The sequence below is a fragment of the Monodelphis domestica genome, chromosome 8 (genome assembly GCF_027887165.1).
Source record: "Monodelphis domestica isolate mMonDom1 chromosome 8, mMonDom1.pri, whole genome shotgun sequence".
In the NCBI taxonomy this organism is placed as follows: Eukaryota; Metazoa; Chordata; class Mammalia; order Didelphimorphia; family Didelphidae; genus Monodelphis; species Monodelphis domestica.
The window spans coordinates 193,620,530-193,648,027 of NC_077234.1; the positions used below are offsets into that span (position 1 = coordinate 193,620,530).

At 38.9% G+C, this 27,498-nt stretch overlaps 1 protein-coding gene across 3 annotated transcripts in view; it reads right to left on the reverse strand.

The window, feature by feature from the left end:
* Positions 1-27,498, reverse strand: part of GPR45 (G protein-coupled receptor 45) — an 83,830-nt gene that overhangs the window by 48,248 nt on the left and 8,084 nt on the right. Inside the window, exons 1-2 of one of the 3 annotated variants that reach the window (XM_016424887.2) lie at positions 26,987-27,138; positions 24,556-24,614 (exon numbers count right to left, since the gene is read on the reverse strand). The exons of 1 other annotated variant lie outside the window; for it this stretch is intronic. The gene's annotated coding sequence lies outside the window, so the exon portion shown is untranslated. Of the gene's footprint in view, positions 1-24,555; positions 24,615-26,986; positions 27,139-27,498 lie in introns of those variants that run through there. One more of the 3 variants, XM_001363942.4, reaches the window with a different exon arrangement.

Here is a 27,498-nt window from a genome sequence, read left to right on the forward strand (position 1 = left end):
TAGTAGAAGATACAGCCTGCAATTACAAAAAGGTATAAATAATAGATCTCCAATTGGATCTATTAAATGTTATTGCATCTGAAAAAAGGGAATAAAAATAAAATCACTAATTCTAATTGATATATAAAATAATCATTATAGCAAGAAGTTCAAAAGAGCTTAGAAACTGTTATGGCCAGGAAATGCTTGAGCTCTTCACTAAGCAGAGAAACGAGGAATACAAATCATTTGTAACTCTTAAGGAAGCAATGGTAGATTACAAGTGGTGTCCCTTCACAAAACAGTGAAAAAAGATTAGAAGAATAAACACATTTAAGGCAAACTCTGTGCAAGACCCTGTTAAACATAATTATTCCAAAATCATTTGTAGCTGAAATTTGAATAAGGACAACAAATAGAAAAAAATGGAACAGATTTACCAACAGGTCTGGAGTAATATGTCAATGGAACCACCATTTTTGGATTTTAATCCCTTCAATGGCACTTAAGAAAATAAAATTAAAAAGGAGAGCTGAACTAGACCATATACACATAGAAGACATTTATGCGGGAGATGGCAAAGATGCTTCAAGTTAAAGCTTAAAGAATGGGAAAAAAGTAATAGATTTTACTATTATTAGAAAATTAAAAAGATAGATATGAACACACCAGCATCTAGTCACCCACATGCCATTCTTTCTCGATTCTACAAAATAATCTATAGAACACACATACTGAGAAAATCCTTGATGAAAATATGAAAAAGGAATATTTTGTGTGCAAACCCCCTGAAATATTTTACGTTCTTGAGCATAATACAGACATAAAGGTCCTCTTTCCAAAAGGAGCCTATTATGCCAACATTGTTTGGTCCACAACTGTGATTTCATTGGCACAGATAATTCCTGTGAGGATGGGATAGTTTATACAAGTGTTATTGGTACTAGCTAAAGATAGCAGGCAACTAGGTGGTTCAATGGATAGAGCACTGAGCCTAGAGTCAGGAAGACCTGAATTCAAATCTAGCCTCAGTCACTTACTATCTGCATGACCTTGGGCAAGTCACTTAACATCTGATTGCTTTATTGGAGAAGGAAATGGGAACCCCCTCCTGTATCTTTGCCAAGAAAACCCCATGGACAGTATGGACCATGAGATCACAGAAATGAACATGACTGAATAAAAACACAAAGACAAAGGTAGGTTTTGGCTGTTGTTTTTCCTGAGTAGATCCTTTCTTATGAGATCTTCAATACTATTCAAATAGAAAAACATGGCAAAATTGACTAGTCTCTGGCTTCACCCTCTCTGGTGATTTGAACTTCACTGATTGCTACTTAGCTTAGAAATAAAAGCCTTGATGTCTCTAAAGTCATTGCTTTCCATATTCCCCTACTTACTACTACTACTACTACTACTACTACTACTACATTACTACTTCTCTAAAATACATGGTACTTTAAGTTAAAAAAAAAAAGTTCCATCTCCTCTAACTACTCAATCCTCACAATAACTCCTGGAGATAGATGGTATCCCCATTTTACAGATGAAGAAACTGAGGTTGAGAGGTTAAGGGACCTAACTAGGGCCATATAGCTACTAAATTTTGAGGGAAGATCTGAACTTGGGTCTTCTTGACCCTAAATCCAGTACTCAGCTTGCTCTGCTCCCTAGCTTTCTCTTTTTCTAAGCCACAGTATTAGAGTGCTTTATTCTAATTCTTTGAATGCTACTTCACTTAAGGCTGGTTCTCTCTCCACTGATGAAGACTGAAATCTCTCCCCTGCCTTCTTACCCTGTTTTACCTTTCTTACTTTTACTCTAGACTTTCCCATTTAATAATCTACTCAGCAAACTTTTCTTATTCTTCTTCTGTCTTGTGGATAGCAGGATGCTACTTGCCACTCAGTGCCCTGGAGCCCACTTTCTTTTCAGGTCAGCAACCCATGCTTATTTAAAGTTTGAGAAAAGGGCACAGATGTGGTGTGGAGTCAGTCCATCCACAGGGTCTTCTGCTAATTTCTGAGATTTTTCCTGGTGCAGGGTTAGAGTATATTGTTCTCTAAGGACCTCTTTGGAGCAGTGAATACAACTTTCATATTGATCCCGCCTTAATACTTAATCCCCAATTCTCTTTTCTAATTAGCCTATTTCCCTCCCCAATGAACAAGTACTTTTAAGCACTTTCTGCTGGAGAGTTTTAAGTATGTTTTGCTTAGTTGTAGCACTTTACCTTGAGGGGAAAGTGTCTCATCTCTTTATTACAGAACAGTGCCATGATTAATTTGTCTCCTTTATAATTCTCTTGAAAGCTCTTTTCAAGATTTTTGTCTATTATCTTGATTCTAGGAGCATATATAACCTGCTGCAGTGATTTCTGGGCACTATAAGAATGTTACGCTGTCTGGGGCTTGAAACAGGCCAATCACTTGCCACTTAATAGACACAAACTAAATTTTTTCAACATTTTATTGTCTCGTGTATGATCCATCCATCCATCCTAAACTTCCCATAATCCAAAAAGTTCAATCTTTAACAAAACAAGTATGGATACTTGTCATTGTCCAAAATACTAAACTCTCATTTTAATTTAACTTAATTTAAATTACTTTTCAAGGAAAGTGATTGATAGTATTCACAATCCCATAGCCTTTATTAAAAGAATCTTTTCTTCCTAATTTACTACTAAATTCTCATTAACATGCCAATGTAATGGGTTTTTCACATGCAGATCCAACTGCAATTTCAGGAGTGATCAGTAGTGCTGAATTATCTAATACATTTGTAAAATAGAAACTCATATTTATATAACACCCCCCCACCTCCAAAGCTCAGACATTGATTTAGATGTTTTTTTAAATTCCCAGGTCTTTATAGAAATAATATCCCTTTCAACTCTGATAAGCTATTACAATGAAAAATGCAACTAAAGTGTGGTAGAGTAGATTGAACTCTAGAATGGTAGTGACAAATTCTGATTCTAGCCCATGATCCATCACGTAAACGTGTTCTGACCTTAGGCGAGTCACTTAGCTCTGGGTCTTATTTTGTTTATCTGGACAATAAGGTTTGGACTAGATGATGTCCAAAGTTCCTTCTACCTCGAATGTTTTATTTAGTTCTATGATCTACTTTAAGTCATCATTGCCAGCATCATGTGAAATTTCTTTTGATAGGATGGGCAACCATTCCCAGATTCCTAAAAGTAATGCAAGGGAGACACCAGGAAGGGGTGGCGGTGCATATATATATATATATATATATATATATATATATATATATATATATATATATATATGTATATATATATATATATATATATATATATATCTGGTTTAGTTTTGCCCATTCCAGGCTAGAAATGCCTGGAGTGAAATGGATAATGCACACTGCCAGTATAAAGTCAATCACATCAAATTTGAAGATTGATTATTGCTATTATCTGGAGGTCTATTACTTGCTTTGGTTCTATTCTTATTCAAAGTTTAATTGAAGCTTGTAAGAGTCAAATTTAGGTTTTATGTTAAATATGAGAATTCTAAAGTAATTTTGTAGTTGTTGATTTTAAAATATTATAGCTTACATCAAAATGACTTTTAGCAGCTTCATTTACAAAGAAGTGGAAAGAGTGAAAGTGGAAAAATGTAAGAAGAAGGTAGAGAATTGTCGAGCCTACCACCCCTACCACTCAGCCCCAGCAGGGCCTTCCCCAAGACTCTTGTCTCCACGTGGATTTCCCTGTAATCCTCAGCCAGGAGTCTCAGTGGTGTCTTCAGCCGGGGTTCCACCAATGCAGCCTCCTCCAAAGCCAAAGTAGGCATCTCAACCATTCACCCAACAAGCTGATGCAGGATCCAAGTGGAAAGTCTCCAAATGAATTTCCAGAACCAGTATCTCCAGAAGCCAGGAAGGAAAAGCCTCTAGACCATGTTGGTCTCTTCTTTGTATGCTCCTTTTTTCCATGTCACTTCCTGTCACTTCCTGTCACTTCCTGTCACTCCCCCTTCTTCACAGAAACCAATGACAGTTTTTCAATTTGCCAAGCACAGCTGAAGAGTGCAGGCAGTAGCCTTTGGAAGTGTGTTCTTACTCTAGTACTGTGATGGCAAACCTATGACGTGTGTCTCAACACTGACATGCGTAGCCATTTTTGATGACATGTGGCCACATGTGGGCTCAGTGTGCCTCAGGGTCGCCTAGGGAGCTGTGGGCCCCAGCCTGGCATGGGAGGGAGGGCTGTTCCACGCACTGCCCATGGGAGTGGGGGGTTGAGCAGCGGGCAAGGCGGGGCTCCTGTGGGGGCAGGGAGGAGGAGCTTGTGCCTGGAAGGAGCATGTGTGGGCAGGTAGGCTGGCAGGTGGCAGCCGCTGCTTTTGCAGCATGGGGCTCTGGCCCACATACAATGGAGGAGTGCCTGGAACTGATTACCAGACACTTTTAGCACCCTGAAAAATATAGCAATGGATTTACTCACAATTTTTCCCTCTACATATGTTTGTGAGACCTTATTCTCAGCATTAAATACTATCAAAACCAATAAAAGAAACAGATTGACAAATGAAGTAAGTAGTGCTTGCTTGGGCTTGAAGTGTACAAAATACCAACTTTCAATTGGAGATTTAGCCAATCAAATTCAGCAACAAAAAAGTCACTAATAGGTAGGTTAGTTAAAGAATTCCCCCTCCCCCTCACTTATCCTAGTTCACAGCACCCCACACAAGTTAAATAATATCAAGACCAACAAAAGAAACTGACAGATGAACAAAGAAGTCACTAAGCAGGTAAGTGAAATAATTAATTTTTGGTTTATTAAATAGTTATATTACAATTATACATTTTTGTTAATATTTAAACTATAAATATCATGAAATTATGATTTTTTTCTCAAAGTGGCACACCACCCAAGTTATGCTCAGGTTTTTTGGCAAATTTTGACACACGAAGCTCAAAAGGTTGCCCATCACTGCTCTAGTAAATGACTCATGAGCTCTCATACTTAATGGTAAGTAGGGGTACTTGGAGTTCTTGATTTGATTAGCTAAAAATAGGCAAGGCGAGAGGGTTAATCCTATCTTCACAGCTGAAAAATAATATTTTGAAAAAATATTTTGGCATCTTGATGATCTGAAATTTTGAATCAGAATTATGACAGGGAAACTAATAAAAACAAGCTTTATAAAAATAATTCTTATTAGTCAGTTGCCAACAGGTCTGCCTAATTAGATTCAATATGGCCATAACTGGTAAGGATCTTAGAACACATCTAGTCTTCCTTCAACCATTAAGTACAATTTCATACAAAGAATTGAAAAGATAGAATTTAGCTTGCAATATTAAAAAAAAAATTTACACAAGTGAAGCTACCATGAATGGCAAATACTCTAAAAGTACAAATCCTGGGCAATTTAGTAAATGGAGGGACAATGAAATGTCTATTAATATATTTGAGACAGGCTTAATACAACATAATTAGTACAATCGAACCAAAGGAAAAAGAAAAACATGTAATTAAATTTGAATACATTAGAAAGAGATAAAAATGGACTAATAATAGCTAAATCTGCCAAAACAAGGAAGTTATAAAAAGCAACCTCAGATTTTCACAATCAGAAGAAAATAGGAGGCCAAAGAGAAAAGTAGAGAAAGTGGATAAAGCCACCTCCTCACAAAAAGGGAAGACAATGTAGCTTACTGTGGGTGAATAAGAGATATTGGTAGTCCTGAAGAATTTAGGAAGATACTTTTCTCATAATGAATCATTTTTCTGCTCTGCCTTGAGTCCCCCCAAATAAATTGTAATAAGACTCACATTTAGATGACATTTCCAAGGTTTATGAGGTACTTTGCTCACAGAAATTATGTAAGAAAGGTAGAAAGAATAATAATATCATTCCTGCTTTATAGATGAAAGAATTCAGACTGCAGGGTATCTAAATGACTTTTCTGTACTCACTAAAACTAGAATCAGAGCTAAGATGTGGACCCCAAGTCTCCTGATACCAAGTCCAAGAATCGTAACTCTACGCCCTCCCATCTCCTTCATGAGAGTTCATTATGGACTTACTCAGTAGAACACTGTGTTTGGGCCACTGCTTGAAACCCTCCAAACAGATCATGTGAACTTCCAATTTGAAAGGTGGACAATAGCTAACCATGAAATGACATCAGAAAACAGAAAGCATCATACACAAAATGGACCATAAACTACAGTCCACTGATGTGGTATAATTTTAGGGGCTCCAAGAGTCCTAAACACCTCAAAAATTTACCCCACCCCACTTCATCTGAATTTCTCTTAAGAAGTTGACTTTGAGAACTTCTATTCTGCTCCTGCCACAAGGACCAGAATTCCTTGGTCAAGATTGCCCTGGAAAATGGATTTTATTATAAGTACTTTGCTCTGCTAGATGTTTACGAGATTGGAGCCACAGTTGATTATATTCTGCACTCACAATAGGTGTCCAAAGTGTCCAAGGAAAACTAGTACCTCTGGTGTGAGGGCTTGCCAAGCTGTTTTGCTCTTTTGGTGTCTACTGGCCATCTAGCCCTCTCCGTAGCTCCACGAAGCTGTAGCACACACAGTAATCACAGTCCAGTATACTGTCTCAGGAGGGAGGCTAACCAAGAGGTCTCAAACCTGTTGGTGAATTGGGGGGATGTCTAACTGCCCGTGTGAAGAACTGCCCTGATGGAACGAGTAGATAGGGACAATTTGTTCCAGGTGCTGTGGAGAGCTTAGAGCCTGGTTACAAACCAAAGAAGCCAGCAGCATCCCCTGCGCCATCCTGACTCCGATGACTCTGGAAGAGAGCGGGAGGCTGACCGGTTTGTGCAGCTCTGTCTCACTTCAATCCAAGTTATTTGAGAGTCAAAAGACATCCTCAAGAATGTCATTTGGGTTCTCTTTAAGTAGAAAAGATAACAACCAACCAACTGACCATTCTCACTTGCCTCACCTTTTCTCTGCCATGCAGACTTTCCTTCTTTGGTTCCATAGCGAGTGAGCTCGAAAACCCTCAGAGCAAATAGCATCATCCACTGGCAATAGTTGATTGTTCAAAACGTGTTAAATAACTTATTGGGAAGGGGTTTGTCTAATAAAAAAGCGGAAGCCTGGAGTGGTTCCTGGTGACATGGATATAAATTAATTGTTTGAGCAAGTCCCTTTCACCCCCTGGACAACAGTTTCCTATGTGTCTAATCGGAGAGTTGGACTAAATGATGTGTAATACCTCTCCTATGTCAAAATTTTATGATCCTAAAAATAATATTTTCCAGAAGCCAATAGCTTGGTAATCCAAGAGTTCAGGACAAGGCTCCCTGACCTTTACTATTTTCATATTAAAACTTAAAAACATACAACCATACCCCACTTCCTCTCCGTAAGCATTTTCCCTAGTGTAACATTTTTCTGCTGGGAGAGCTCTTAGAGGTCTTATAGTCCAAATCTCTCATTTTACAGGTGAGGAAACTAAGGCCCAGGGAGGTCAATTAATTTGGCCAAGGTTACTCAGCTAGTGAGCGTGACAAAAAAAGAACTAGACCTGCCCCATTCCCATACCAGGCTCTGAGGAAAGGTACTATATAATTTCTATGAACAAAATTCCCAGGAGAAAGAAGAGTGGAGTTGGTTAAGCTTCGGCAGCACTATATAGCACTTGAGGGTTCATCAGGTTTAGGGCTCAGGCAGGGTATTGGGCCATGTCAGCACTGGGAAGGAGATTTGACGGCATCAGCTCTAGCCACTTCTGGGAATTCTCAGTGACCTGGAACCAAAATACACTAAAAACCAGCAGGAGCCTTCTGTTGCTGCTTCTAAAAACACCACCCTTACTAATGCTGATGCTGTGTCTCTCCCCTTATGCTCTAGGCAATGACAGGATGGGTTCGGAAAGTTTCTCTGAACTAATTCCATTATCTGAGGCAATGAGGTGCCATCTTCCCAAGGCTGTGGTCTGAATCCGCTTTTTAGTGGCTGTGGTAGACGGCCTCAGATTTCATTTCTACCCGAGCCAACAGGCAATGACGATCCCCATGTGGCCAGGACGCTGGCACCCAGAAGAGGCAAGGAGAATAGTGCCATAATAAGAAGGGGAGACCAGAGGCAGTCACGGCCAAGAGCTGTTTTTCTCTCTATTCTAAAAGTGTTTAAAATGATCGACTCAGAACCACAATGAGGAATTCTTGTGCACTGGACAGCTCAGTTTGGGAGAGAGGGAGATTGATGAACCAAATTCCAGCCAGATCTACTCTGAACAATGGGTGCCACTCCAGCAAAGGATGTGTAACTCTAAACAGGATATAATCTAATTCCTTAATCAAACCTTGGGGGGGGGGGGAAGACTATCTTTTCTAACAAAGCAAGAAATAACATCACTAGCTAATGGAAAGCCTCTGTAACAATTTCTCAAAAAATTAAATACAGTTATCTTACTGGAGCTGCTATCCTTTGAAAATCCTCTCACTAACATGGGTAACTCAGTCTGTCCTTGGGGCAATAATAAGAGGGCAGCATTGGAGAAATAAGGTCCCAGGAAGAGGATTCAGTGTTGAGACCATTGTGGAGTGCACCAAAGGCATGGGCAGATAAAGAATAGCCACACAAGGAAGTGACCATTCACTCCCATACTGGCACCCTTGGGCAAAGCTCTATAATCCCCCTCCTGTAAGTAGGATTCTACTAAAATGGTCTGGATAATAAATTGGATCTGTGTTGGCAAACCTATGGCACATGTGCTGGAGGGGGCTGCTCCTCTCCTCCTCTCCATGTGTCTGAGGACATTTCTCTTGTCACCCACCCCTCTGCCCAGCAGCCCAATGGATGCACTTCCTCCTTCCTATCTGGGGTAAGGCAGGCGGCTCACAGGTGGCATGAGGGTTGCAGTTGGACACTCAGTCTCTAAAAAGTGCTCCATCACTGAGTTATATCATGGAATATGCTTTTTTTTTTAAATCTAGGAAGTCCATAATTACAATACCTACCTCTTTGAGCTACCACCAAAGGTAATCAAGGTTCTTTCTGTACTATTTCCTCTGGGAAGTATGATATAGGGAGAGAACACTGAACTGGGAATTTTAGGAACTGAATTTGAAGTGCCTCAGACGTTAATTTGCTATATCACCCTGGACAAGTCACTTTTCCTCTGTGAGCTTCCATTTCCTCATATGTGAAATGAGGGAGGCCAGATTCAATGATCTCTATGATTCCTGCTATCTTAAAATCTATGAACCTATGAATTTTTCATCTTTGACAAGTGTCTAAGCTTATATTTTGTTCACAGGGTGAAGGAAGTAGGGAGTGGGGCATGGTGGAAGAGGAAATAGAAGAAAGAAAGGATGTTCAAATCAAGCCTCCTTATTTCAAATTTTCAACAGAGCACAATACTCAGCAAAGGTGTTTTCAATTTTCCTTTCTACTGCTTTAAAAAAAGGGGATTTACCAGAACTAATAAAAGGAAGCTAGGAAAGACCCCAGAAGCATCTATTCTCATCCTTTGAGTTTATAGAAAATAGTTCCAGAATGAGGGAGTGATCTGCCCAAGGTCATCCAGTGACTTAGTGGGAAAGACGGAACTAGAACTCAAGTTTCTGACTGTAAGTCAGAGACTAATGGTATCCAATTGTTCTCAATGTGTCTCATGAACTAGCTTCATTTTTCTTTTAAACTCTTACCTTCTTTGTCTTACATTTGATACCAGGTATTGGTTCCAAGGCAGAAGATCAGTAAGGGCTAGGCAATGAGGATTAAAGGATTTGGGGCAGGGTCACACAGCCAGGAAGTATCTCAGGCATGAACCTGTTTTATTCAAAATATTTTTGTAGTTGTTATTAATCTCCTTGTTACCCAATGTATTTATTTTATGCATTTAAAAATTATTCTGAGGAGTCCGTCCCTAAAAAGGGATCAATACAAATACACATGCACATTTTTTAAACCTGTTTTATCATGGGTCAAGAAATAAAGGAAAGCATAAACCCACTCAAAGGAAAAAACCAAACCTGTGTAGTGAAAAATCACTCCCCATCAACATGATCAAACAAGTATGGATTCCCCCCCCCCCTCCCCCCCCCCGCCTCAAAAAGCACAGTCCAACCACTGATGGTTGGCTAGTAAGCCACAAGGAAACAAGATAAAAGATATTTCAGGAGGTGGAAGGCATTAAGAAGATACAGAAGAATTGTTTTCACCAAGCAGGGAGTTCCCAGAATGGAAAATACATCTGGGAATGAGAGAGCTACTAGGGACTTTGGCTTTTTTCCAATTTTTGCTAAGAAAAAAAAAAGAAAAGAAAATTACATTCGTAATCATTGGTTTGCCCTGGTTTTTACAAAAGGGATTCCCAGGAGGATGGAGGACTAACTAGAATAAGGAGCTATCAGTTACATTCAGTTTTAATAATTAAAATATGGTGGATACTCTGGAGAATAGGTGAGGATGAAATATCATCACACAGTATCACATAATATTTTGAACCCTCCTGTGGCAGTCAATATACCCCTCATTGCCCCCATGGACATTTGGAAGAAGAACTATCAAATGCTGCCTCAATTGGTCTTAGGGAAAGAGAATTTATGTTTTTGTGTGAGTCCCTCTTCACACATATTAAATCTTTTGTGACTCCAAAGCTTAGTTTGGGGACCACCACTTACCATAGCTCCCGGATAACTGAACATTCCCCTTAAGATCAGTCTTTTTGTTGTTGTTGTTCCTGGTCTTGCTTTGCTCCAGGGCATTGATGGCCCTGACTAATAATTTCTTGGTAGACCAAATCCCTGTCTTATTCTTTCTTAGCATCATCTTCTCTCTTCACTTCCTTACCTCAGGTGCTATCTTTGATGGATTAACTTGCCAAAACCAATTGATATGTAATGGGGATTTGATGCATAAATAAAGTAGCTGGGACTCTCCAAATAGAAAATCTGGGATGGTTCTTGATTCTGGGGGAACTGGGATGTTTAATGAAAATGCTTTGGAAAGACTCTGAAGCATGTCTACACATTATATATATATATGGTTCTGGTTAGCTGATCACATTCTGAAGTGGAGAATCTTTGGTTATCTACAGGGGCATTCAAAAAGGCCTGTTGGCTTCATCTCTTCCTTCTTTTGTCCCATCTTGTTTGGCTTCATTTTATGATTCTTTAGCTCACGATAACTAATGAAGACCATGCCAGCCTTGGGAGTTTTGAAAGGTTGGCATGATGTTCACCAGTTACTGCAGGAATCTTGCAGTCCAGAGAGAATTTCAGAGCCACAAGGAACAAAGAAGCAAGGAATGTCCTTTGGGAATAACCTCAGAGCCACTGTAGGTAAGACTCATTGAGCCTTTGACCATCCCTATTTAACCTTTGGCTATGAATGTAGGACTTATGCTTGCAGGATCTGAGATAAGTTTCAAGGCTACCCTCCCAGAGCACTCAAAATGTAATTTTGAGGTCAACTTTTTATCTGATATGCTTCATTTCTTCTTCATTTAGTAAAATTCACATAAATTGAGCTGTAGTAGGAGAAAAGACTATGTGATAGGAGACCACCCAGTACCATCCCTGGGTAGTCAGCAGGTGATTTCTGAGGGCCCTCTGCCATGCCACCTTATTTCTATTTCTCAGAGTTCTAGGCCCTCCAACAGAAATAGGCATCTAACCAAACACCATCAGCCTTTAAAGGGGTCTCGACTTGCACACTCAGGCGAGTAAAGAGTACCCCAAATAGTAGCAAATAGTGAGTAATGGTCCTATGCAAATGAAAGTGGTTCATTTCACATAACTTCGCTTTTTATAAAGGAATATTTACTTCAAAGCCAAAGCAATAACAAATGTTTATATAAACATTTTCTTCCCAATGCCTTGAAGGATATACTCTCCCATAAGCCCTTATACAGAGCCACACAAGAAAAAACAAGTGAATGAGGCCATGGAACAACCATTTCTTGGGTGGATACATCATCGTATGGATTCTTTTTCAGGCATTGGTTGAACTAAATGTCTAGCAAGGATACATCTGTGCTTCTATGGTTTTACAAACTCAGTCCAGATTTTTAATTTTCCTGCATTTTAACTACAATCTCTATGATGGAAACAAACATCGGAGGCTGAAAGAAGCCCAAATGAAGTCAGAACTAGTTTTCTGTCAAGACTCTTATAGCCTTTAATTCTCTTTGCCTTAGTATCTTTTAGGTCAATAAATGAACAATGTCTACAGTTGATATAAAGACATTTAAAGAGTATATCTATTCATATTGGTGCTTTGGAAACAGAAAAAGGGAGACATTCAGTTATAAGGGAAAGGTCACATTTGACCAAAGGACCAATAATGATACATACTATAAGTCATTAGAAAGGTGATAGATTCAAGCTAGAAAAAGAAGTATATACATTCATATATAGCCAATATAGGAATTTGTTTTGTTTATGCATTTTACTTATAAGGATGTTGTTTTTTTCTTTTCCTTCAATTTGGGGATGCGGAGTGAGAACAGAGATAGAAGAAGAATGAGAAAAGAAGAAAAGCTTGGTCAGAAATGGAAGAGAGCTTTGAAACCTGTGCATTGAATCTGCTGTACACTGAAAACAAGCAGCCTCTATATAATAGAGATTTATAGTTTCGTGTATGATCCTCTCTTGCTCCCCACTGCATATGTAAATACTGATTCTTTTATGTCCATTAAGTCAAAAATAAAATAAAATAAAACAAAATGGGAGAAAAGAGAAAGGGCCCTGATGAACTATTATACTTTAGACGAGTCATTTCACCTCTCTGGGGTGCACTTTTCTCAGAATGTCTGAATCACTCGTATTTTCTTATACTCTCAGTATATACAATAGACCAAAGAGCAAAACCTACCTTGAGAGGGACACATCTTATTGTTAAATAAGGCCAGGCCATGTTATCTATAAGATGAAGGGATAAATTGTTTCCAGCACTGAAATCCTATGATTTTATGACTCATGGAAATTACCTGTGAAGTTGGCAAATTGCTTCTACAGAAATGAAATTCCAGCCAGAAAAAAAAGAAATGAAATCCCAGCCAAGGTGAAGGACCGGACACATTTTCCTCTTAAGATGCTCCATCATTTGAAGGAATACAATGCCTCCCTGCTTCAAATTTCTGTGGAGTCAGGCTAGAGAACTTTTCTAGCCTGCCAGCCTAGCTACCTCCTGGCAGATCATCACAAATACAGGGATGTAGGAGTGCAGAGTTAGGTGATATAAGGTAAGGTCCTCATAAACAAGCAGATAGGCACAGCTAGGAAAGCCACCCACCATTTTAGTTTGTGATCAAGCTCAAACAAGCTCAAACAAACCTTGCATCTTTTTCACTTGCAAATGTGAGCAGATTTGGTTGATTGGCTACAATTTAGAACTTCACTGCTAATTATGGTGATTTCCCATTTAAGAAAATCTGAGTCTTGTCCCCAAGAGCACAGAACATGGGTTGCAATAAACCTGTGCAGGGAAGGGTTTGTAAGGGATGGAGAGGTAAGGTAGGGGAGGGGAAGATTTTCCGTAGTAATTGAAGGGTAGCGAAGGGAGGGGGAACCTCTATCTCTTTTGGATATTGAAGTGTTGTGGAATTACCCAGGAGCACTGAGTGAATGTGCCAACACCTGTGGAACACCACTTTGGAGCCTGATATGGGACCAAAAGCACAGGGTAACTGAGGCCAGACTTCAACTCAGAAAGTTATCTTATGACTCCAGCCTTGGCTTTCCATGCATTGGGCTACCTAGCTGCCCATCGTAGATAGCAGGGTTGGATTCAAAGTGAAGTAGTCCTTCCCAGCATTCCACACAGCCCTTTTGGAACAGAGACTGGGTAAGGACAAGAGAAAAAAGAGGGGAGGGGGTTAGGGGGTGTAGAATTGGTTTGGAAGCCAGGTGATTCTGATTACTCATGAAGCTGGATGTGGTGTCTAGGGCAGGTCTATTTTTTCACAGCTATTAAGAATAGAGTCGCTTCATTTGCATATCACCTCCATGTTTATAAAGTATTCTTCACCACAGTGCTGTGAGGCTGGTAGTCCAAGTTCCATAATATCACCTTTTTGAAAATGAAAAATAACGTGGCTTTGAGAATCAAATGACTTGTCTACTATCACATAGACATTGTTGCATCCTGGATTCAGATGGAAATCTCCCCAAGTGCACATTTGGGGCTTTCCCCCCTGTATCATGATGGCTATAAGGAAAATTTCCTAGAATTCTGAATGCATTTTCTAACATCCATTTTCATTCTTGCTATATTTGATGACTGTAAAATATATCAGATTTCTTGAGGGGAGTGCTTATCAACTATGATGGACTTAATAAGTTGTGATGTATGACTATAATGGAATATTATTAGAAATGGCAAGGAGAAAGATTTCAGAAAAATCTGGGAAGATTTCCAGGAACTAATGCAGAGTGAAGTGAGCAGAACCAGGAGAATATTGTGCACAGTATGATCAACTGTGATCCAAGACAATCCCATAGCATTCCTGATAAAAAATGCCATCTATCTGCAAAGAAAGAAGTGATGGATTCTGAATCCAAACCAAAGCATACTACATCTCAATTTATTGCTTTATTTTTTCATTTGCATTTTCTTCTACAAAAGAATCTATTTAAAAAAAAGTTTTATATCATTATATATGTAAAATGTATATCAAATTACTTACCATTCATGAAGAGAAGAGGATTTAGAGGAGGAAGGGTGGGAAGAAGGGAGATAATTTGGAACCCAAACTTTTAAAGAAAATAAATGCTAAAAATTGTTTTTAAATATAATTGGGGTAAATAATACATTTTAAAAATAATAAAATAAAATGAATTCATATTGGGAAGATGTTGACTGGTTGATTGATTTTCACTGAATAGAGCTAATAGGGCAGATGATTCCTTTGCTACTGCTTTTTAGATCTTGAGGCCTCTTAGACTATTTGTTTATCTTTAATAATTCTGTAACATGACTCAATTTTGCCTTCTGGCTCAAAGATCAAGGTGGTCCCTAATCATTCAATAGGGCTGAGACAGGAAAGCTTGCCTAGGACTACACGAGCTACACCATACTTTGAATCCCAAGATGACAGTTCTTAAATCTCTTTTATACTGATAAAACTCATTTGAACTTAGATTTCAGTGGCATAGTCTTTGAAAATCCAAGATCATATCTGCATTATAATCACTTTTGTTATTTATTCGTTTCAGTCTTTTCTGACTCCCTGTGACTCCTCGTGTGGTTTTCTTGGTAAAGATACTGGAGTGGTTTGTCATTTTCTTCTCTAGATCATTGTACAGATGAGAAAACTGAGGCAAACAAGGTTAAGTGACTTGCCCAGGGTCACATAGCTAGTAAGTGTCTGAGGCCAGTTTTGAATTCAGAAGATGAATCTTCATGACTCCAGGCCCAGCACTTTATCCACTGAGCCATCTAGCTGTCCCTAATGGACATGGAAGATCTTTTATTCCTAATAAGGAAAAATAAAATAATAAGGCACAAACCTTTCCTCTGAGTCAAAGCTCAAAAAATGGTTTTCACTCAGATAATTTCTGGGAGCCATCAAAGACCATGCTGTTTGACATGGTCCACGTGGAAACCGGGGACTGTAAAGCAGCCCCCAGGAAGGATGGAAATACCCACTGAAACCCCCCTAAGTGACTTTCATTATTAGCATCCCCTTATTATTGGAATTGCTATGATTATTATTCTTACATAGCCCCAGGAAAAATAGACGAGAGAAATATGCTTGCAGGGTTAATACAGATATCCCACTCTGTCCCCCTATGATATTACTAGGAGAGCCCACTTACAAAATTAAACCTAAGGATTCTTATATACTCACTTAGATAAGACCCTCTTTTCTAGACATAAAAACTTCTGGCAAATCTGTGCTCTGAATTCTCTAACCTATATCTGGGTCATGTTGATTCTACCTACTGATCCTGCCCTTAGCAACAATGTTTCATTGACTATCTCCCTAGGCGTTCTGTCTGTTGTTAGGTTCCATGGAAACATGTATGCTGAGAATGAAACTATGTGCCAAGTAGATGTGTGATCATGAGGGTATAAAATAAAGCCAGGTCTCAGCAAAGGTGGAGCAGTTTATCCCATGAAACCTCTGCTGTGGATTGAATGTGAAAGCTGGGTCCCATTCATCATTCTGCCAACACTGTCCCACCTCCAAGACCCCATCCCCTGTGGGAGGCTGGCCCACCTCACAGCAGATAATAATAGCAGCTAACATTTAAATAACCTTTTAAGGTCTAAATTGCACTTTACATATATCATCTTATTTGATCTTCACAACAACCCTCTGATGAAGGTATTTATATTTTCATTTGACAGAGAAGAAAACTGAGGCTAAAAAATACACCTAATGTCTGAAGCAGTTTTAGAACTTTGGTCTTCCTGAGTCTAGATGAGTTACTCTATTCACTATGCCACTTATTTTAACAATAGTCATAAAATAATCTTTGGTCATCATAGTTGATTGATTGCTCTTCTTGGTACTCAAAGAGGACCAAAATGACATCATTGGTGATGTCTTTTGACTCCCACATAAATTGGATTTAAAGGAAGAAGAATTGCATAAAGTTGTTGGCCTCACTTTTTCCCAGTCATCAAAGTCCAAGGACAAGACAATCAAGATGATTGGTGATGATCTGGGGTGCCATGGATGACCTTGAGTTCTTCTATATCTAACCAAGCTGTAAGTGCTCCATAGCATCAGCTTCTGTTATCTTCATGGCCACTGGAACAAACTGTTCTCATTTTCCCCTTCTGCCAGGGGGAGTCTTCACATACCTGGGGTAGGAACTCCACTAGCTGATTAATGGATTTGAGGTCTGTCAGCTACCTTTAAAATGGGTTAGCCCTCCTGTCAAGATATGTGGCCACTGCACATGCCTCAGCTTCTTAGAGCCACATGAGAACTGGGTGGTAGATGGATACCAAGGGTAGAAAGCTGCCCTTGTGCCAGAGCTACTAGTCCTCCCTGAATGTCCCATGCATCCTTCATTTGGGTATGGAATGACTTGGACCCTCATTTAGGGGAAATGTATTTCTGGAAGGAAAACCATGAGTGTTGTAGAGCAAATGCTATATATGGGAAGAGACAGCTAAAATTACTCGACTGTGGATTCTTTTTCCATAAGAAGTAGAAACTACCTTTATCTGAATGAAAGCCTAAAGGCACCTCTGTGGATCCATGCTGACAGATAGTCGGCTGTCTAGCCTGTTTAACCTTAGCATTAATGCTTTGTAAAGGGTCAGCTCTGTTGTCAAGAGAAGAAAACTTGTGAGCAACAAAGATGGAAAGGTTTCAACCCTCCGGGAGCTTGAACTATAAATATCTGTGGAGATAGATCTGTCTGTAGGGGGAAAAATAAAGTAGAAACTTGCGATAAAAAGCTGCAAATGTCTTCTTTGAACAGGATTCCAATTATCTTTACTTGCCCATAGGCTCTACATAGCAATGTGTTTACAGTCTCCTTCAGACCCTCACCTCCCTGCAAAGTTCTTTGCAAACAGTTCACCATTTTCCTCTGCTCCTTGCTTTTTGATGGGAGGGTGAGGATAAAAAGATATATAGAAAGCAAGTTTATTCTCTTCTACAATGAGATAAATGAGTCAGACTCTATCAAGTTTCATGTTCTCTCTGCCACTAAATATTTTTGGAAATGAATTCCAAAAAATAGGATGCAGTATTAGATATTGAATATGATTTACTATTGACTTAAACTAGTATCAATGAGGTGTTAGAAGAGACAGTATGGGGCAGTGGAAAGAGCATGGGACTGCAAATCAGAAGCAAAGAATCACAACTTGGGTACTAGAACTTTACCTCAGGGTATTGAGATTTAGAGGGTGTCCATAATCTCACCTGGAGGGTAGACTTCTATCCCAGAGCAGAAGCCAGACTCCCTCACCTTTGACCAGTGACCAGTTATTGAGAGTTAAGGGGTAGACTTCCACCCATCCCCACCCCCGCAAGAGCCAGTCTCCCTCACTTTGGACCAATGACTAGTTATCAAGAGTCTTAGGGGCCTAAGATTTTTCTTCCTATTCCCATCTATCTCATTCCTTTCCCTTGCCCAAGGCACAAAAATTCCTAATTATGTTCTAGACACAACTCTGCTGCTAATTCTCCATGTGACATCATTTTACTTTTCTTAGCTTCAATCTTCTTACAAAAATGATGAAGTTAATTTTCAGAAGAAGAAATCAAAGTCATCTATACTCATATAAAAAAATGCTCTAAATCACCCTTGATTAGAGAAATGCAAATTAAAACAACTCTGAGGTACCACTTCACACCTAGCAGATTGGCCAACATGACAGTAAAGTAATAAATGTTGGAGGGGATATGGCAGAATTGGGATACTAATGCATTGTTGGTGGAGTTGGGAACTGATCCAACCATTCTGGAGGGCAATTTGGGATTATGATGAAGACTGTGCATACCCTTGGATGCAGCAACACTACTTCTAGGTCTGCATCCCAAAGGATAAAAAAAATGAGAGAGAGAGAGAGAGAGAGAGAGAGAGAGAGAGAGAGAGAGAGAGAGAGAGAGAGAGAGAGAGAGAGAGAGAGAGAGAGAGAGAGAGAGAGAGAGAGAGAGAGAAAAGGACCTATTTGGACAAAAATATTTATTGCAACTCTTTTTGTGGTGGCAAGGAATTGCAAATTGAGAGGATACCCATCAATTGGAGAATAGTTAAACAAGTTGTGGTATATGATTGTAGTGGAATACTATTGTTGTTGCTTTCAGAAAAACCTGGGAAAACTTACATTAACTGATACAAAGGGAAACAAGTACAATCAGAACACTGTACATGGTAATAGCAATACCTTTTTTTAAACTCTTACCTTTTATCTTAGTATCAGTTCTAAGACAAAAGATTGGCTAGGATTAGACCTTTAGGATTAGGTGACTTGCCCAGGGTCATACGTCCAGGAAATGTTTGAGGTCAGATTTGAACCCATGTTCTCACAACTCTAGGTCCAGAGTTCCATCTACTATATACTATAACTGCCTCTAACAGTAATATTTTTTTGATGAACAACTGTGAACAATCTAGCTATTCTCAGTAATAGAGTGATCCAAGACCATTGCAGACTCATGATGAAAAATGCCATTCATCTCTAGGAAAAGAATTTATGGAGTCTGAATGCAGACCAAAACATATTATATTTCACTTCTCTTTTTGTTTGAGATCGCTCCCACAAAATGATAAATATAGGAAAATATTTTACATGATTGTACATGTAAATCTATATCAGATTGCTTACCTTCTTGGGGAGCTTGGAGAGATGGCAGGGAACAAGAGTATTTGGAACTCAAAACTTATTTTAAAAGAATGTTAAAATTGTTGTTACATGTATTGGGGGAAATAAAATATTATTTTTTTAAAGTGAAGTTAGAATTATATAATGGCTATGATCCCTTCTGGTCAAGTGATGAGAGTGGGAAACAATTATAAGGTGTTCCATGTACATCATTATTTCCATTGTTGTCAAGAGGAATCAAGGAAGGTTACCAGCCCATTGGATGAGCACCCTGTCCAGAACTTATGGGAAAATTTGAATTAAAGCAACATAAGATGAAATGATATAAATGGGTTGTAATTTGCATAATTAGAGGGAATATCGATGAGATCATGGATCCATTTGGGCGTATAGCAAAATTCTGTATTTCTATGAATCAGGCCATTGTATACTTTTCTTATACACTTAATTATTTTCTAATTATGATACTTATCTGCATATATGTCTGTTTTTCTTTATTAGACAATAAGTTCCTTAATTGGAGAAACTATTATTTTCCACATTGAAATCCCTAGTATCTATCTCTATGGCACAATGGTAAATTGAATGGAATTAGTACCAGACTCGTGTTCCCTTGCTTACATATTTCCTTGTATTTTATCTGTTCTCCTCAACTAAATTGTCACATTCCTGTGCCATCACTGACCCTGATCACTTAGTATACTACTATGCATATAATAATTATTTAATAATATTTGCTAATTAAATAACTGGAATTTGATGGGGAAAAGGTAAGCATTTCACTAGCCCCCATGCTGGATTATTGGCTCTCTCTGACAATGTTGATGGCATTTCTTTTTATAATGTTATCTCGGTTAGCTATTCCGAAATTGCCTGACCTCAGAAAGGAGTTTAATATATGAAGTATATTAAAAAAGAATTTGGACATGCTGCCCTGAGGGGCCCCATCCATCCACCTATAGGCGCTACGCAGCAGGGGGCAGAAAATGAAGCACAGAACCAACTGTCCTGGATCTAGCTACAAATTAGCAAGCATACACCATGAGTGATGACATTCATTTACTACTCAGAAGTAGCCAGACATTTTCCTCCTCTCTCCTTTAGGCAGTATCTTGTCTTATTGGCTTCTTTTAGGGATGGAAACAATCCTCGGACTCAAAATGACTGATTTCCAACAGAAATCACATCCCTTTATTCAAGAAGGATAGAATTAAGGGAGCTTCTTTAGAATTATGCGACTGTCTTGTAATGCCAAGAACCATTACGGAAAAATTCGGGCTAGCTGCAGAAGATTCTTTTTTGGAAGCCCTGGAAACAAAATGGCTCCAGGCTTCCCAGTGCTGCTGAGAAGACTCCAGCCCTGACCCGGCATTCATTCATTCAGCAGGATTACACATCTACCATGAGCTCACAGTGCCTGGGGCACCAAGAGACTAAGGGATTTGCCAACCACTATGGCGGAGGCACAAGCTAAACTAATGCCTTCCTCACTCAGGCTGGTTCGCTACCCTCTCAGACGGCTCTACATTGCAGAGCAGGCACTGACTCTCATTAGGAGAGGGCATTTCCTCACCCTGGCTGTCCCACTTCTGCAATCACAGAGCCAGCCTTCTCCCCCTCCCAAAGGTATTTTATTGCATTTATGGAGAGTTGAATGCAATGAGGGAAATCAAAAAGTTAGAAAATCATAAAAGGTAAGAGTAGGAAGAGCCTAAATCATCCAATCCAAACCCCTTCATTTTACAAATATGGAAACTGAGGTGTGATGGATGGAATGCTAGACTTGAAATAAAAACGACCCAAAACCCCAAACCTCTTACCTTTTGTCTTAGAACTGATGCGAAGTATTGATTCTAGCGTAGAAGAGGGATAAAGGCTAGGCAACTGGGATGAAGCAACTTGCTCAAAGTCATACACCAGGAAGTGTCTTAGGTGTGATGTAAGCCAGGACCTCCCAACTCCAGACCTGGCATTCTATCTACTGTGCTATCTAAATGTCCCAAGACGAAGGTCTGAATCCAGCTCAGACACCTACTAGCTTTGTGATACTAGATAAGAGATCACATAACCTCACTGTATTTGGGCATCAGGAAAACAAGGGAGTTAGGGGGAAACTAGGTGGCTTAGTGGTTTGAGAGCCAGGCCAGAGACAGGAGGTCCTGGGTTCAAACCTGGCCTCAGACACTTCCCAGCTGTGTGACCCTCGACAAGTCACTTAATACCCATTCCCTGGCCCATATTGCTCTTCTGCCTTGGAACCAATTCACAGAAGGTAAGGGTTTAAAAGAAAAAGAAGGGGGTTGGACTTGATCACCTCTAAGCTAACTCACAGCCCCCATGTTCCTTCCATAATTAGTTATATTCTTATGGACTCCCTAGAATAAGGAGAGCCTCAATATAAACTAGACTGGCCAGTGCTACTCCAGACTATAACACCATTGCCCCACCCCTCTCCCAGATTAAGCTAACATTCAGCTTCCTTCTAGAACTGAACTCTCATTGGTAATATCAGTTCTCTTCCAGGCAATCCACAAAGCCAACCTAAGCCTACCTTAGATGGGAAAGCATGCCATGTTGGTAAATATGAGTATAACCTGGATCTCAAGGCCAGAATTTAGGAAAACAAATACACATACATATGCTATTCTCCTCTCCCTCTCTCTTACCCTTTCCCTTTCTCTCTCTCCCTCTCCCTCTTCTTCCCTCCCTTCCCTCCTTCTCTCTGTCTGTCTGTCCGTCCATCCATCTGTCTGTCTCTCTCTCTTACACACACACACACACACACACACCTGTCAAACAAAGGTCATTTTGACTCCTTCCCAAGTCCATTCCCTCTTTGTCTACATCTCACATCGAAATCAGATACCAATTTGCTTTAACTTGAAGTTTTGCTCAGCATGTCCCAGCACCTTTGGCTGATTCTCTGCTGGGTCCTGTCATGTGTTAAATGAAACTCCGGCATGCCTTTTAGCACCCCAAAAGCTTATGAAAAAGAATCAGGGATGGCAGAGAAAATCGATCTGAAAGTCCAGATTTTATTTTCCCAAATTATTATGAGAAAGGAGGGGACAGAGATGAAAGGCGGTGAATGTGGTATAATATAAAGAACACTATTCTTGGTATTCTAGTATTTAGAGTGAAGAGAAGAAACATTAGAGATTAGTTAGTCTAGGAAATTACGTAACATTTTGTGGTGTGTATTAGAGTCCTTTGACAGTCTGGTGAAGCCTATGAACCCCTTTTCAGAAGGGTTTTTAAATGAATAAAATATATCTATGTAGGTGGCATGGTGGATAGTGCACTGCACCTAGAGTTTAGAAGAACTGAGTTCAAATCCAACCTTAGACCCTTACTAAGTGCCCCTGGGCAAGTCACACCTCTGTTTCAGTTTCCTCATCTGTTAAATGGGAATAGTAATAGCACTTACTTCCTTATTTTATTTACTACTTATTTAATGAAACTCAGATGACATTCTATTTAGAAAACAATTTGCAAATTTCTAAGCACTCTATAATATTAGCTATTATTTTCATTATTATTAATAAACCAATTAAATATATACATATGTGTGTATAAAGAAATCCTGATTTAGTCCAATGCCTTCATTTTACCATAAAAAAATTAGAATATCTGATTTTGTTAGCCATACCTACTGCTGGAAGCCTCTTTTTTTCTCATATACAAACTAGATCTATGATTTCACTGGCATTAGAACTCTCTGGTAAGTAAATTCCTTCTGACTTGTACAGGTCAACACCTACTAGTCGGTCTTTTTGGTGGGGGGCATTGGTGTATTATCATGCAAAACACAAGTCCATACTGGTCATTGTTGTAAGAGCACACTCATACAAAATCACCCCCCCCCATAAAACAATAAATCCACTGATGTGAAAGATAGTTTGCCTTGATCCACATCTATTCAACTCCAACAGTTCTTTCTCTGAGGTGAACATCCCCATCATAAGACCTTCAGAATTGTCCCAGATCATTGTATTGCTGAGAGTAGCCAAGTTTTCACAGTTGATCATCCTACAATGCTGCTATCACTGTGTATCTATCTCCTGGTTCTGCTGATTTCGCTCTGCATCATGTCATATAGCTCTTTCCTGCTTTTTCTGAAATCATCCTGCTTATCATTTCTTATAGTACAATAGCATTCCACCACTAACATGTACCACAGTTTGTTCAGCCGTTCCATTCCCCAACAGATGGGTATCCCTTCAATTTCCAGTTCTTTGCCACCACAAAAAGAACCGCTATAAATGTTTTTGTATAAGTGGGTCCCGTCTCCTTTTTTACGATCTCGTTGGAATCCAGACCTCCTGCTAGACAGTCTTTGAGAATTGCCTAGAATTTTGAGAGGATGAGCAATTTGTCCCAGGTCACACTAGGAGTATATATGCAGTCACTGGCACAACTTACATGAGGTAAATCTGTCTAGGACCCATGCTTCCTCTCCTCCTTATCAATACCATAGAGTTAATATTTGTGCCATCCCCCTTACAGGGCTATGATGAAAGAACTTTGTGTGTTGTAACATGCTATGTAAACTGGTTAGTGTTATTGTTGATGCTGTTCTCAATGTTTCCAATGGAGTTCAAATCCAAATAGGCGTGGAAGAAGTCACTCTCCTGCTATTTTTTCTTTTATATTTAATGTTCAATGTACTATTTTGCAGGCAGAATAAAATTACAGCTTTTTGCAAGTGAATGAAAATGCTGGTGCTAACCCATCCTCTCTAGACACTTTGGAAACATCCTTGGGATAGTTCCAGCTGTAGACAGGAAGCTGGAAAAGCTATTTGCCTCTTCCTATTCCCATATACTTTTGATTTCTTCGGTTTTGACTCCTATATTTTATTTTTTAATTTAAAACATTTATTTAATTAAGAACATTTTTCTATGGTTCCATGATTCATATTCTTTCCCTTCCCTCCCCCCCCTGCCCCCCATAGCCCACATGCAATTCCACTGGATTTTACATGTATCATTGATCAAGACCTATTTCCCTATTATTGATATTTGCACTAGGATGATCGTTTAGTTGACTCTTATATTTTAAGAGTTTTTTAAATTAAATGTAGTTCAGGAGTTATTAATATGTGGCATGTGAGAGCTATCAAAAGTTTGTTGGATCAGTGTTATTTCTAGGTGATACATGTGTACATGTATGTCTATAAACACATATGTGGAATGCAAATCTATATATATGGTATGTATATATCTACATAGATATAAATTTAGATGTATGTATATACAGATACTCCCTTCCATATACATACTTAAAGGAAATGAAATAATATTCCTTACCACTTCTTCATCCCCCATGACTACTAGGAGACAAATTTCCAGCTCTTGTTCTTGTGTCTCTAAAAATAAAAACAAATAAAATAAAAATAAAAAAGAATGCCCGTTTAGCCCTCTGGAGCTTTTTGAATCACTAAGTTGGTAGGAACAGGAACCATAGTCTAATTATCTCATTTCACACATGAGAAAATTGAGTTGGGATTAGAATTTGGGTCGCTCAATTATCTGTGAGTCCCATCCAATGTAGCAAATTGTTAATCTTGTGGTCAGAATAGCTGGGACTTCTCATAGCTACGATTAACTGAGTTGAGACATATTCTTTTCTATTCATCTGGGTTTTTTTCTATAAACATAGAACTCTTTATTAAACCAAAAAAGCATGGAATTCACTAATTTTAGTTTAATAGTTTTCAAGGATCAATGATTTAATCTGTGTGAAAATACCTTCTACAGAGATTTCAATTCCTGTCTTAATATGTGGTTTCATTAGTTGCTGTGGTCTAAAACAACCATTTCCTGGCATTTAACCTTTTGCTAAGGATCCACTCCAAATTTAGCCAAGAAGTAATAGATACAAAGTTATTTGGCTAATACTTAAGTTCTATACTGCTTATAAGACCTGAGAGAGTTTGTTCTCTGTAGACATAATCTTTGAGACCAAGGGTCAAGGCCATACTATTATTAAGCATTCCAGTAGGACTTTAGTGAAGATGAAAATAAAACTAGAGCAAGATTCAAAGGAATATAGTATATTAACCCAGGTCTTGCCACTGGACTTTGATGACTCCAAAAGAGAAAGTGAGACTGAAAAGTTTGTGTCTCACTTATATCCAATTCATTTGCAAGACAAGACATTACTCTGTGGTTATTAGTCCTCTTTGAAAATGAATACAACACTATACTTAGGTTTACTTTGCTTATATTGCTCCTGTGGTCAACCATTAGTCTGTAACTTCCAAATCCACTGGGCTTTTTTTTAGGCTTCATTTTCCCTCATTTTTCTGTAGTCTTTTGACACTTTCTTAAGTGTCTGACTTTTTCTTAAACTTCCTCCTCTGACCCCTCTGTAAGCTTCTTGAGGGCAGATACTGTTTTCACTTTTCATTTTTTTAACTCCTCAGTGCTTAGCATAGGGGTGATAGAAAGTGCTTAATAAATGTCCATTCATTCATTTTCCATTTCCTATACTATCTCCTTTTACATTCCTCATTTTCTAAAAATGTAAATGTTCCTCAAGATTTGGTCCTCAGTTTTCTTCTCATTTATCTGCATATTCTCTTTCTTGACACTGTCATATACTCCCATAGCTCAAATATTACTTTATGTTGATATGCTCAAGTACTATATTTATATTTCCAAACTTCCTTCACTCTCCTCTAAACCAAAATGATGACTTTCTAATTACCTCTTGGATATCTCCACCTTTATGCCCTCTTGGTATCCCATGAATAAAGGCTAAAAATGAAATTATCCGCCTTCCCTCTATTCCTTTAACCCTCAAGTAAGCTCCCAGTTCCTCTACACCAATTAATAGCACCCAGGTCAAATAACTCACTTGTCATTCTTGATTCCTCCCTCTTCTTTTTCACCTATATCTGGTGTGCCACTATAATTCTACTTCTGTAATCTCTCTCATATGCATATTCTTCTATTGCCATTGCCTCCAATTTTAGTTCATGATTTTATTTTATTACCTCTAGCATGGACTGTTGCAACAGCTTCCTAATTGGTTTTCTTGCTGTCAGTTTTAATTTACCTTCAACTTATGCTATACAATATTAATTAATTTTTCTGATGCCCCATATCAAAAACTATCAATGGCTCTCCATCATCTACCAAAAATATGCCCAGCTCCCTAGCTTAGTGTTCAAGGACCTCTATCATACATCATTAAACTCCTTTCAGCCTCAACCCCATCCCCAATTTCTCTTTAAGTAAACTACACTGATGACTTTGTGCTACTACTGCCTGAAATGTCCTCTCCTTATCTCTAGGCATAAAGATCATATTCACCCTTGGAGGTCCTATTGAAACACTGCCTCTTCCTGATCCTTCTGAGGTAGAAATGGTCTTTTCTTCCTCTGACCTCCTACAATGTTGGCTTGCTTATCACATCCCAGCTCTTATCCTAGGAACTCTATTCTTATCTGCTAGATATTACTACATTGTAACCTTCTTTGGAGAGATGAACATATCTGATTCATCTTTTTATCCTGTTCAACGTGCAGCATAAAACTTTGCTCATAATAGACAATCGATAAATACTTCTTGCACAAAGGATGATTGTTTTTAGTAACTAAAGAAATAAGTCCTTTCTCTTGCCCGCAGTATTTTGAAGCTCTTTACTTACACACAATCCCTTCTTTACCACCCATATCTCACGCTTCCCAGTCATCCTGGCTTGGAATCAAAGTCCCCGTGAAGCTTTTCTCACCTTAGGAATTGTCTTTCATGCCAGCTTCACCCTTATTTTCTCATGGAAATAATTCTCCTAAGGGTCTTCCTCATCTTTCTCTTCAGAATTCTAACCTTGTCCTTCCAAGGTGTTTGGCAGAAAGGAAAAGATCAGTGCTGACTACACCCCAGGTTTCCCAGTGTGACTTCCTTCTTACTGTCAATCAGAAGATTTTTCTCCATTTGATGACTGTCCTCTCCAGCTCTCTGGCCTTTGAAGCATGGGAAAATCTGAAAATGCAGCTCCTTCCTAATGGCTCCAGCAAATTTCCAAGCTCTCGTTATAAACCTGCTTCTGATTATTCTTTAAAGGGACCATGCCTGATTTCCCAGAAATACATGTTAAGAGACATTAAAACAGAACAGAGTATATATATTTTTTAAAAGCAGAGCTAAAAACACAGTTGCTCTACAATAAGATTCATTTTGATTCAGTTCCTGAATTAGAGATAGACAATTAAAAATAATAATGATAATAATTACTACTTATAG